General features: G+C 36.9%; 1 long non-coding RNA gene across 2 annotated transcripts in view; it reads right to left on the reverse strand.

Annotated features, from left to right (window-relative positions):
- Nucleotides 1–3,181, reverse strand: part of LOC128250985 (uncharacterized) — a 78,262-nt gene extending 75,081 nt beyond the window's left edge. For both annotated transcript variants that reach the window (XR_008266893.2, XR_016239101.1), the window contains exon 1: nucleotides 1,257–3,181. This is a non-coding gene — a long non-coding RNA (uncharacterized LOC128250985). The remainder of the gene's footprint in view (nucleotides 1–1,256) is intronic.
- Nucleotides 3,182–11,627: the final 8,446 nt, after the last annotated feature.

The raw sequence follows: 11,627 nt of genomic DNA on the forward strand, positions 1-11,627 counted from the left end.
GCACGCACGCACACACACACACACACACACACACACACACACACACACAAGTAACATACACATACATACATACATACAAAAACATATACAATATATAGTGTTAAATGTAGAGCATTAGTCACACAAAAACCGGAAAAAGATTGGTAACAGAGCTTATAGTATATTGTATCTACATAGCTAAGATTACTTAAAATGGGATAGGTTCCACTAAAACTGATTTGCTGAAAAACAAGAATCTACTTTTATTAAATATGCTAGTTTAGCTTCACTATAAGGAATTTAAAAAAATTGCAACACTCCAGGTTTTATCATTTCCCATCCAGAAAAATTAAGATCGATCTGAATCGTTTTTACCCACCATCCCTTTTTGTGCCACAAGTAGATAAAACTTTGCGCTGTAATCAATTTGTTCACTTTAGGGTGCTGAAAAGTTCCTAGCTTTAAGAGTATCGCGAAAGGCCTGGTTGGAGGCCCAACATTCTGAGTTCTTTTATAGAGCCTAAAAAATGTGAAGGACCACTGCAATAAGTCCGTCAATCTGAGAGGGGAATATGTTGAAGAAAATCATAATTAACTTATCCTCCTGTATTTTCTTTTGCCCAAAGCCAGGAACTTTTCAGCACCCAATCGTGTATATATATATATATATATATATGTGTGTGTGTGTGTGTGTGTGTGTGTGTGTGTGTGTGTGTATGTATATAAATATTTACTGCAAAGCTAAACTAGTATACTTAGTAAGGGTAAGTTCTTGTCTTTCAGTAGATCATTTTTAGTGGGACCTATCCCATTTTAAGAAATCTTCGGTATGTAGATACGAATTACACTAAGCTCTATTATATATACATATATATATATATATATATATATATATATATATATATATATATATATATATATATATATATAGAGAGAGAGAGAGAGAGAGAGAGAGAGAGAGTGGTAAATAAATCGATCTTGGATATATCGAATTTGAAGTTTCTATTTCTTTTAAATATACGAATTTAAAAGTTAAAAACCTTGAAATATATATATATATATATATATATATACACACACACACACACACATATATATATATATATATATATATATATATATATATATATATAAGATGGACAAGCTGTTATATATGGCATCAATACATTATAAATATGTTATATAAATAACATTTAGAACGAAGATAATCCTTGAGGCTTACATACATAAACACGCTATTTCATTCAGCACCGCTTGGAAGGAGTCATAAATGTTACCTTGCTTATCGTCTCCTTCAGTTTCAGTATCAGCTGGTGCATAGACTTGAATTACGGCAACTTTCACGTCTGGTTTGGAAACGCGCTGTTATAACCCTCTCATTTATTGGCTTCCAGCCAACCAATGTTGCAGTCACCTACTTGTCCAATATAATAATCCAAACCTCATACATATGTTGGTGCTCCGTGCCAGAATAAAGGATGGTAAATCCGTCTGATATTATGCGATCATCACTTGTCCAATGCATTTCCCAAATACCTAGAATATCTAGATAGTCATTCTGCATTTCCGAATCCCTTGACTAAGTTTTCTGCTTTGGTATAATGTCCACACATTCCATATTGAAATTGCAGTGATGGTTTTGGCGTTGAAGATCTGGCTGAAGCATAAGCTGTCAATCTCGGACAAAATGAAATCGGACGTTGATAAGTATAGATATCTCGGAAGCTGTATTTCCAACGAGGGTGTGCAGAAATTGAAGTCAAAATCAGGATAGGTAAAACAATGGCAGTATTCCAACGCATTTGTCCAATACGTAGACTCGCAAACCGTTGGTAAGATGATAAAGCTGCAGCTATACTCATCAAGTTATACCATCAGCCACCTACACCTGCGAAACCTGGAGAAAGACAGACAGTGAAGATCTCTCAATTGCTGGACGTGTTCCATCGACGCTACCCACGTTCAATTTTCGGCACCTCTCACTAGGACAGAGTGAGAAACAAAGAGGTAATGAGAAAAGCAGGCATGGGGAGCTTGCAGGACATGGTGACTAAGCGGCTGATTCGTTTTACTGGGCATGTGCTTCTATTACTGCAAGAGAGACTTGCTACCGACGTGACGGTGCGAAAACAAGAAGAAAGAATAAAACTGAGAGGAAGACGACCAATGATGAACTGGCGCAGTACGATATGAAACGATATGACAGTGGTGGGAGGTGGCTTGATTGGAACCAGGAGGAATGCGAGTAATCGAGATCTTTGGAGAAGGCTCGTTGCCCGTTGTGCAGACAACACTGGAAGATCTAAGAGCTAAGATCTACATACATGCATACATACATACATACATACAAACAGAAAGATTAACAGGTAGATGTACAAACAACTTATATATGTGTGTGTGCGCGCAGTCGTGTGTATGTATGTATGTAGTGATATTTATCTATCTTTCTACCCATAACAAATAAATAATTTGTGGATCTTCAGGTAATTGCCGCAGCAGTTTTATTAGGGAATTTCTCCCAATTTATATGTAACTACTGACCGTAGAAGTGCTTCCGACGTAAGAACCGGGATCGTCGTGTCCCAACTAACCTGTTATGTATATGTGTGTATGTAAGTATTTGTACATACGTATGTATTATATATGTATTTACGTATGTATGTATGTATGCATGTATGTACGTATGTATGTATGTATATATGTATGTATGTATGTACGTACGTATGTATGTATGTATGTACGTATGTGTGTATGTATGTATGTATGTATGTATGTATGTACGTATGTATGTATGTATGTATATCTGTGTGCTTGCATGTATATGGGCGTCTGAGTATGTATTTATATATAGTATATACAGGCACACACACATAGATGCATACACGAAGACTTAAACCTGACGATTTATGAATTCAAAAACAGAACTCAATGTTAGACACCTGCAAACCCTCCAAGCCTTACATGATCTTTAAGAAGGAAAGATTTCATTTTGTTTTAACATACCATTAGTCACATTTTTCTTCCGATCATGCCACTGGTGACGTGACAAATTTCAGATCAAGTAAGAACGTCCTAATACAATAATCTTTTCATTCATTTCTTCACTCGTTCGTTCTCTCTTTCCTCCTCTTCTCACATTCATTTCAAACATAATTCATTAGCGTCGTTATTTCTGTACACCAATCCCCCGTTCATTTCTTTCGCGTTCTCTCTTTTCTATTTACCTCTGCCTACTTCCTTTCGTGTTTTCATTTCGTGTTTTCTCTCACCTTTGTTATTTACTTTTTCTGTTGAAACTTAAGTTAACAGGACATTGATCTAAATATCAATAATGATGATGATGATGATAATGATGATAATTTAAGATTTTGGGAAAAGGCCAACAGTTTCGGGGAAGGGGATAGGTTGATTACATGACTACCAGTGTTCAACTGATACTTATTTTTTCGACCCCGAAAGGTTAAAAGGCAAAGTCGACCTCGGCGGAATTACAACTCAGAGCACGAAGACTGAAGAAATACTGCTAAGCATTTTTACCGGCATGCTAGCGATTCTGCTAACTCGCCACCTTAACAACAACAACAACAACAACAACAACAACAACAACAACAACAACAACAACAACAACAACAACAACAACAGCAGCAACAAGAGCAAAACTATGAAAGAAAACTATGTCTTAATGTAAGACATCTCAGGAAACTGAAAGATCTTTCTTGTATGGGGTATATATACAAAAAATAGCTTCTAGATGCACTGCCACAGCACCACGTACATAAAAATGTAAACACTGCAATATTTCTATACGGAAACTGCAAACATGTGAGTAAAATTTAAAATTTAAAATTAAATTAAAAGCACTAGAATGTATAGATTATTACATGTCAATGAGGTATTCTTGACATGATCCCACACGCATGGATAAGTGACTGTTTGTGTATATTCAGTATAGAAGACAACATGAGCGAATTAATTAGCATGAAGAAATGGAAAGTAGATCTCTATTCAGATGATACATTCTTAGGGAAAGTTAACATCAAAAGAGGACATTTCCAGGGGGACTTGTCCCCTTTAATATTTGTCTAATGTTTGATCCCCTTCAGTTTAGTATTAAGGAAGGCAAAGGCCGGGTTTCAGTTCAGAAATAGTAATGGAAAAATTAACCATTTGCTCTACATGGATGATCTGAAGCTTTTTAGTAAGACTGAAAAAGCGATAGATTCCTTTATATAGACAGAAAGACTCTTCAGCAGCAAAAACATAGGCATGGAATTTGGCATGTTAGGATGTATTTAATTTGCCATCTACCATTACTGTATGAACCAGACTATCGGATGTTGTTAATCATCGCTGGTTACAATGCGCTTAGCATCGTTATAGCTTTCGAATGATGCTATCCCTATTAAATGTTAGGATGCATCATGTTAGGATTTTTTTCCAACAGTCTAATCTGTTGTGTGTATATGAAAATAATAATATTCCTTTCTGCTGTAGGTACAAGGCCTGGAAATTTAGGGGAGGAAACTAGTTGATTACCTCGACATCAGTACTCAACTGGTACTTAATTTATCGACCCTGAAAGGATGAAAGGCAAAGTCGACCTCAGAGGAATTTGAACTCAGAACATAAAGACGGGGGAAACACCGCAAACATTTTTCCCGGCGTACTAACGATTCTGCCAGCTCGCCGCCTTAATAATGATGATGATGATGATGATGATAATAATAATAATAATAATAATAACAGTATGAGCAAACCTCAGAAGAAGTCACTGAGAATGAGAATTGCAAAATCCTGTGGGATACAGGATTCAAAATTCAGGATACAGGATTCAAAATTCAGTGTGATCACCTGACCAAACATCGGAAACCGGACATTGTTGAGGTGAATAGAAAAGAAAGAACGTGCATGATAATCGACATAGCAACAGGATCAAAAAGAAAGAAGAAAAAATAAACAACTATAACGATTTGAAGTGGGAAATACGAAAGAGGATTGTGTAGACGTGATAGCATCATTCGAAAGCTACAACGATGCGAAGTGCATTGTGACCAGAGATGTATAACAACATCCGATAGTCTGGTTCATACAGTAATGGTTGTTGGCAAATTAAAATTTAGGTACAACTTTTAGTTAAAATATAGATATCAGATTTGGATCATTAAATTAATAATAATCACTTCAACTAAAGAATTTGGTCAAAAGTTTAGCTGCTAATTTCTTCTTATGAATGAGAAACCTTTTATTTTTATTCAAGTTTCGCAATACATATATTTCACATACAAAATACTAGCTAGACAAAAATTATAATTAGTAGTTAGACAGTTTTGTGCGGGCCAGCAGAGTATATAATTTATTTCCTCAATATGTATAAAGTTTCTGTTTCAAAATCTTATATGTAAAGAGAAACGAATGAGTTGACAAAAATATGCTAGCAATCACAACTGAAAAATACATATTACCACAATCACTTAAACTTTGATATATACGTAAGTATGTATGTATGTATGTATGTAAACGCATACACAGGTAAACGCATACACAATATACAACTAAATATACGACCCTCCACAAGGATAAAACGTACGACGAGTAAATGAAGTAACAAGTAAAGACATCTATAAACCCCTCTAAATAGAAATAGACAACAGTAACAACATCGTCAACTATGAAATTTAAAGCTATGTACACACATGTACATGCAAGCTAGTGCTTGTTGAGTCTGTATGTTATCTATAACCATGCGTTATCTGATGATAGACCCAAAACAAATCTACGCCTAGAAACATGATGTTCATATCACAGTACAAAGATTGATAAAGGAAGATAACGATTAATGGGAAAAGAAAAGAAAAATATTGTTCCACTACATTATCACATTATGAATTTGACAGTATTATTTCCAATATTCCCATAGTCAGGTGTAGATAAAAACTAAACCAAAAATATCTACTTGAGCTTTGTATTTTTGTTCAAATATATAATTTTATCACACACATACCCTTACCACATTTTTTTCTTTTCTTTTTTTTTTTTTGGAAAAAAAATATCTTTGTTCTGATGCTTGGCAAAATATTTAGGAGGGAGCGAAAGACTATTGTTACTGAAAACAAAATTAGAGATTAGAAGCAGTGTCGTTACGGCAGGGTGCAGGTCATGGCGTATGGTGGAACCAGATGTTTCTTAGGATTCGACAACTAATTGGCTATAGGATCCTGTGGGTAATTTTATCTGTTAATGTAATTGGTCTGGCTTACACGCCATTTGATACATCTCAACTGTAGTATCTGTCTAAGGACCCATGTTGTAAAGTTCAGTTAATCCCGTCATCAATCACAGGGATCCGCATGCCTGGGGTGGTGCTTAATTCTTATTATCACTCTGAAGGCCCAGCTTTTTAAAACCATTTTTGTTGCTGATGTTGTTGTTGTTGTTGTTTCTAATGAGAAACTTTACAAGAGCCTAAATAATAATCCCCAAGAATATACGTAGCACACAGAAAATAACACTGCAAGATATTGTACACATCTTACGATGAGTATATTCATAACAGTAAAAATAACATCAAAACAAACCACAGCTCGTACCTTAGGCGCACAGAGATGCGCTCGGTAGTGCAGAGAAAGCAAGCAATAAGAATGATATCAATCCTTTCTACTATAGACATAAGGCCTCAAATTTTGAGAGAAGGTCTAGTTGATTACATCGACCCCATTGCTTGGCTGATACTCATTTCATCCACCCTAAATGGATGAAAGGCAAAGTCGACGTCGGCGTCATTTGAACTCAGAACGTAAATAGCCGAAAGAAATACTTCTAATTATTTTGTCCGGTGAGCAAATGATTCTGTCAGCTCACTGCCTTCAATAGTAATAATCTTTTCTACTAATGGTACGAGCCCTAAAATTATGGGGGAGGGGAATAGTCGATTACATAGACCCCAGTGTTTCACTGTTACTTAATCTATCGATCCCGAAAGGATGAAAGGCAAAGTCGACCTCGGCGGAATTTGAACTCAGAACGTAAAGACGGACGAAATGCCGCTAAGCATTTTGCCCGGCGTGCTAACGATTCTGCCAACTGGCCTTCAATAGTAATAATGGTATATACTAATAAAAAAAGAAAAAAGGCAAAATTTCTGATAGCTTCCACAGTACGAATTTCGATTTAAGAATGAATTTTTGAATAGAAGCATACATGTGTGCAAATCCAGATACACACGCACGCACTAGTCTGTCTATGCGCCTGTTTTCAAAGCTAACCGAAAGTCAGATTAGTCTCATAACCTTTCGCACTTAGAAACTAAGATACTCGCCCCGTGCTTGTACAACTCTCTGTCTGTTTGTCTGTCTGTCTGTCTCTCCTTCTCTCTCTCCCTCTCTCTCTCTCTTTCCTCTCCCTCTGTTTGTCTGTCTGTCTTTCTTTCTCTCTCTCCATCCACACTCCTCCTCCCGCTTTCTCACTCCCTGATTGTTTCATTTTGGATCTTCCTTTAGGTCAAGGATTTCATGGCTGAGATCTCCATGTCAGCTCGCAATTACATAAGCAATTAAAGCAATTCATGAAAACATTATATGTCAACGAGGTATTCTTGATTTCATAGAAATTAGATGAATAATATTTCCGTAATTTTCGGTTGTAATTAGATAAATAATTCGTAATTATAACAAAATTGCTTCTTTTGTGCAAAATAGTGAGAGTTCAATAAGGGTTTCTTTGAAAAATCAGTTTTAGGTCAATGATATCATAAATTCAAAGAGAATACTACTTAATACTATGAGACACAGGAAATACAAATTATGCAATCATTTCAATATGTTGCACGGTTTTAGTTGCAAGTGTCTTTTTCGTAGTAGCTTAATTTTTCTTTTATAAGTGCAATTTTAGTGTGTAAGCTTTGAATGAACTTGGGTGTTTCGCAAAGAATCCTTACTGATCCAGGTACATTCCAGAATAACGCATGGACAAATAAAATATCCGTGTTCGATGTTCTTTCGCAGTAAAGTAAGGCCGAGTCGAAACAAAAAATGTAGAAATGATGAAAGCTTAATAGGGGGACGGTGGATGAGAAGAGAAACACGGACTGTTGGGAAGAAATAACAGTTAGAGGTAAGAATCATTCTAAAATATGTTGCCAGTTTTCCTTTCCTTCCTCACTCAGTCTTTAATGTTATGCTTTCTATCCCATTGTCTCTATATTTCTCATCTAGTCTTTTAGTCATTTGTCCTTGTCTTGTTAGCTATTCATTCTCCTTTGATGTTTATCTGCTTCTCACCAGTTTCCTCTCAGTCTCGTGCTCTTCCCCTCTCTGTCCCATGCACTTGCACGTCCGTTGCCCATTCTATACCTTCTGGCACGCTTCCCCAACGCATTCTCGCTCACCTGCTATCCTTCTATACCATGACCATCTATTCTTGTAAGGCGGCAACCTGCAGCCCGCAGGACTTTCAGAATGGCATGCCTAACGAAAAATTACATCAAAAGTTTTAGTAGTGCGACTCGCCTAATGATGATCTCCGACACATGCAGCCCGCTTCTCGAAAAGTATTCCCCATTCTATTCTAGCGGCAATACCTATTTTCTGTCTTCTCATTTCGTCTACCCACCGTGCTACGTACGGCATCCTTCGCCGAGAAGAAACTAGTCCAGAGAGACAGCAGGGTAATGCCGTTAGTAAGGGAGTTAGGGAAGGTGAAAAAGGAGATTGAAGTATAGTTGTTGGCACTCCGTCGCTTCCGACGTCGAGGGTTCCAGTTGATCCGATCAACGGAACAGACTGCTCATGAAATTAACGTGCAAGTGGCTGAGCACTCCACAGACACGTGTACCCTTAACGTAGTTCTCGAGGTTATTCAGCGTGACACAGTGTGACAAGGCTGACCCTTTGAATTACAGGCACAACAGAAACAGGAAGTAAGAGTGAGAGAAAGTTGTGGTGAAAGAGTACAGCATGGTTCGCCACCATCCCCTGCCGGAGCCTCGTTGAGCTTTAGGTGTTTTCGCTCAATAAACACTCACAACGCCCGGTCTGGGAATCGAAACTGCGATCGTATGACCGTGAGTCCGCTGTCCTAACCACTTGTCCATTGCGCCTCCACTGAAGTATAGTATCAGCATAAAACAGGGGACACTAAGCTTAGAGAAGTTAGTATAAGTGAAAGCACATGACTGGACAAAATGAACAAGTAAAAGAAAGTAACAAGTGAGAAATGAAAACGATAAATAAAAAAATGAACTACACCACCAGCACGTTATCCTTGTTTATTCTTATTTACTTGTTTCAGTCATTTGACTGCGGCCATCTTGGAGCGTCGTCTTAAACGGCTTTAGTCGATCAAATCAACAACAAGACCTATTTTCAAATCATAGTGCTTATTCTATCAGTCTCTTTTGCAGAGCCGCTCAGTTACGGGGCCGTAAACACACCAATACCGGTTGTTAAGCGGTGACGGGAGGGACAAACACACATAGATACATACACACACACACATACATACATATACATATATATATGTACATATATGTATATATATGTGTGTATATATATATATATATATATATATATATATATATATATATATGTATGTATGTATGTATGTGTGTGTGTTTGTGTGTGTGTATATATATATATGGGAGAATTTACGAAAAAAACAACAACAGACGAGGACAGGTGGTGTAGTGCTTCTTTCAGCTTCCGTCAACCAAATCCGCTCACAAGACTTTGGTCTGCCGGAAGTAGTGGGACTGAACCCGGAACCATGTGGTTGGGAAGCGCCTATAACAAAAATGTACTTGGTTTCTGCATATTGAGTATCTCCTCCTTCCCCATTCCTCCACCATCTCTATGCTACTACTTTTCTTTCCTCCCAAATTATAAGAGGTACTGCACGCTGGTAACATTTACCCGCCCTCCATTACTCTTCTGTCATTATCCTCTCGTAGACATGTTATATTGTGAATGTGTCCTGGCTCTTCATCATCACCAACCTATCTATCTCCTCGCCGCCGTACTCAACCCGCCAATACATAAGGTGGGATGGGGAAGCACTCCATCTATGAAATCCTCACATCTCCCCTCCTCATTACCCTTTGTCCTTACCACTTTACATCTCTCCCCCGCTATTCCCTTTACTTATTCCACTCCCCACCTATTACTCCACCTATTCTTTATTCTTTTATTCTTTTACTTTTTCAGACTAAGGTCATGATGGAGCACCGCCTTAAAGGGTTTTAGTCGAAGAAATCAACCCCATGACTTATTCTTTGTACGCCTAGTACTTATTCTATGGGACTCTTTTGCCGAACCACTAAGTTACGGAAATATAAACACCAGTATCAGTGTAGCGGTGTGGGGAACAAACACAAGACACAAAGAAACACACACATAATTCCATATATATACATATATGCATTTCATATATATATATATATATATATATATATATATATATATAAGATAAAACTGACTTGGAAGAGGTTGCGTGGCGTTCAATCATATAATACATATATATATATATATATATATAAATAAATATATATATATATATATATATATATATATCTATCTATATATATATATATATATATATATATGCATATTTCCATATTTGGGTACAGGACGTGATGAAAAGTGTACAACAAAAAATACGAAGCACAATTACATAGAATATGAACTATTTTTTCGAAGAACGAATGACACAGATGGAAAACAAGACAAAACAACATAAAGAGCGACCCTTCATCAGTTGTTGGCGGTTTTTCTACTCTCGCATTTAGAGCATTTAACAACAATATATGCTTTCGATAAAGCAGTTGTTCCTGCAAAGCAAATTAAATAAAATCTGGGATTTTGCGGAGGGTCAAAATAGGCAACACAGACAGGACAGTGAAAACAATCAGGAAGGGCTGCTAAGCCTAAACGAGGTTGTGGTGGTGAACGCGTAAATCAAGCTTGGACAGGAGACAGACAAGAACACGTCTTCCTTGTTCCAGCTACAATGGAGAGAAAGAAAGAAACACAAGTTAGGAGAAGTAAGAGATATGGCCGATGGTCACGAGGGAGCCACGTGAGCAAGGGAAGAGGAGTGGGGGAGAGAGAGTGACAGAGTAATAGGATAGAATAGTAGGAGAAGAGGAGGTAAAAGAATAAGAGAGAGAAAGATAGAAACATGAAAGAGTAAAAAGATCGTATAGAGTGCACATATACGGAGGTGTTTGTTTGTGTGTGAGTGTATTATAAATCCAATGTAGGTAGAATTTACCGAAATGTACTCGATATATATATGTGTGTATGTATATATATATATATATATATATTGGAGAATATACAAATAATAACAACAGACGAGGACAGGTGGTGTAAATAACAAAAGGATATATTAGTATGACGCTCGGGAATACGGAAAGTCTTTGACGTTTCGAGCTACGCTCTTCAACAGAAAGAATACGGAGACAAGGAGAAAAACACGGAGAAAAAAAATTGAATAGTGTTCAGTCAACGGTCATATATATATATATTTATATATTTATATATATATATACATGCTCAAACGTATTTAACTACATATACACTTATATGTAGACAGACAAAGAAATAGATAGATAGATAGATAGATAGATAGATAGATAGATAGATATTTCCTCCGAT

This window comes from Octopus bimaculoides, chromosome 2 (assembly GCF_046866305.1).
Source record: "Octopus bimaculoides isolate indiv1 chromosome 2, ASM4686630v1, whole genome shotgun sequence".
Classification (NCBI taxonomy): Eukaryota; Metazoa; Mollusca; class Cephalopoda; order Octopoda; family Octopodidae; genus Octopus; species Octopus bimaculoides.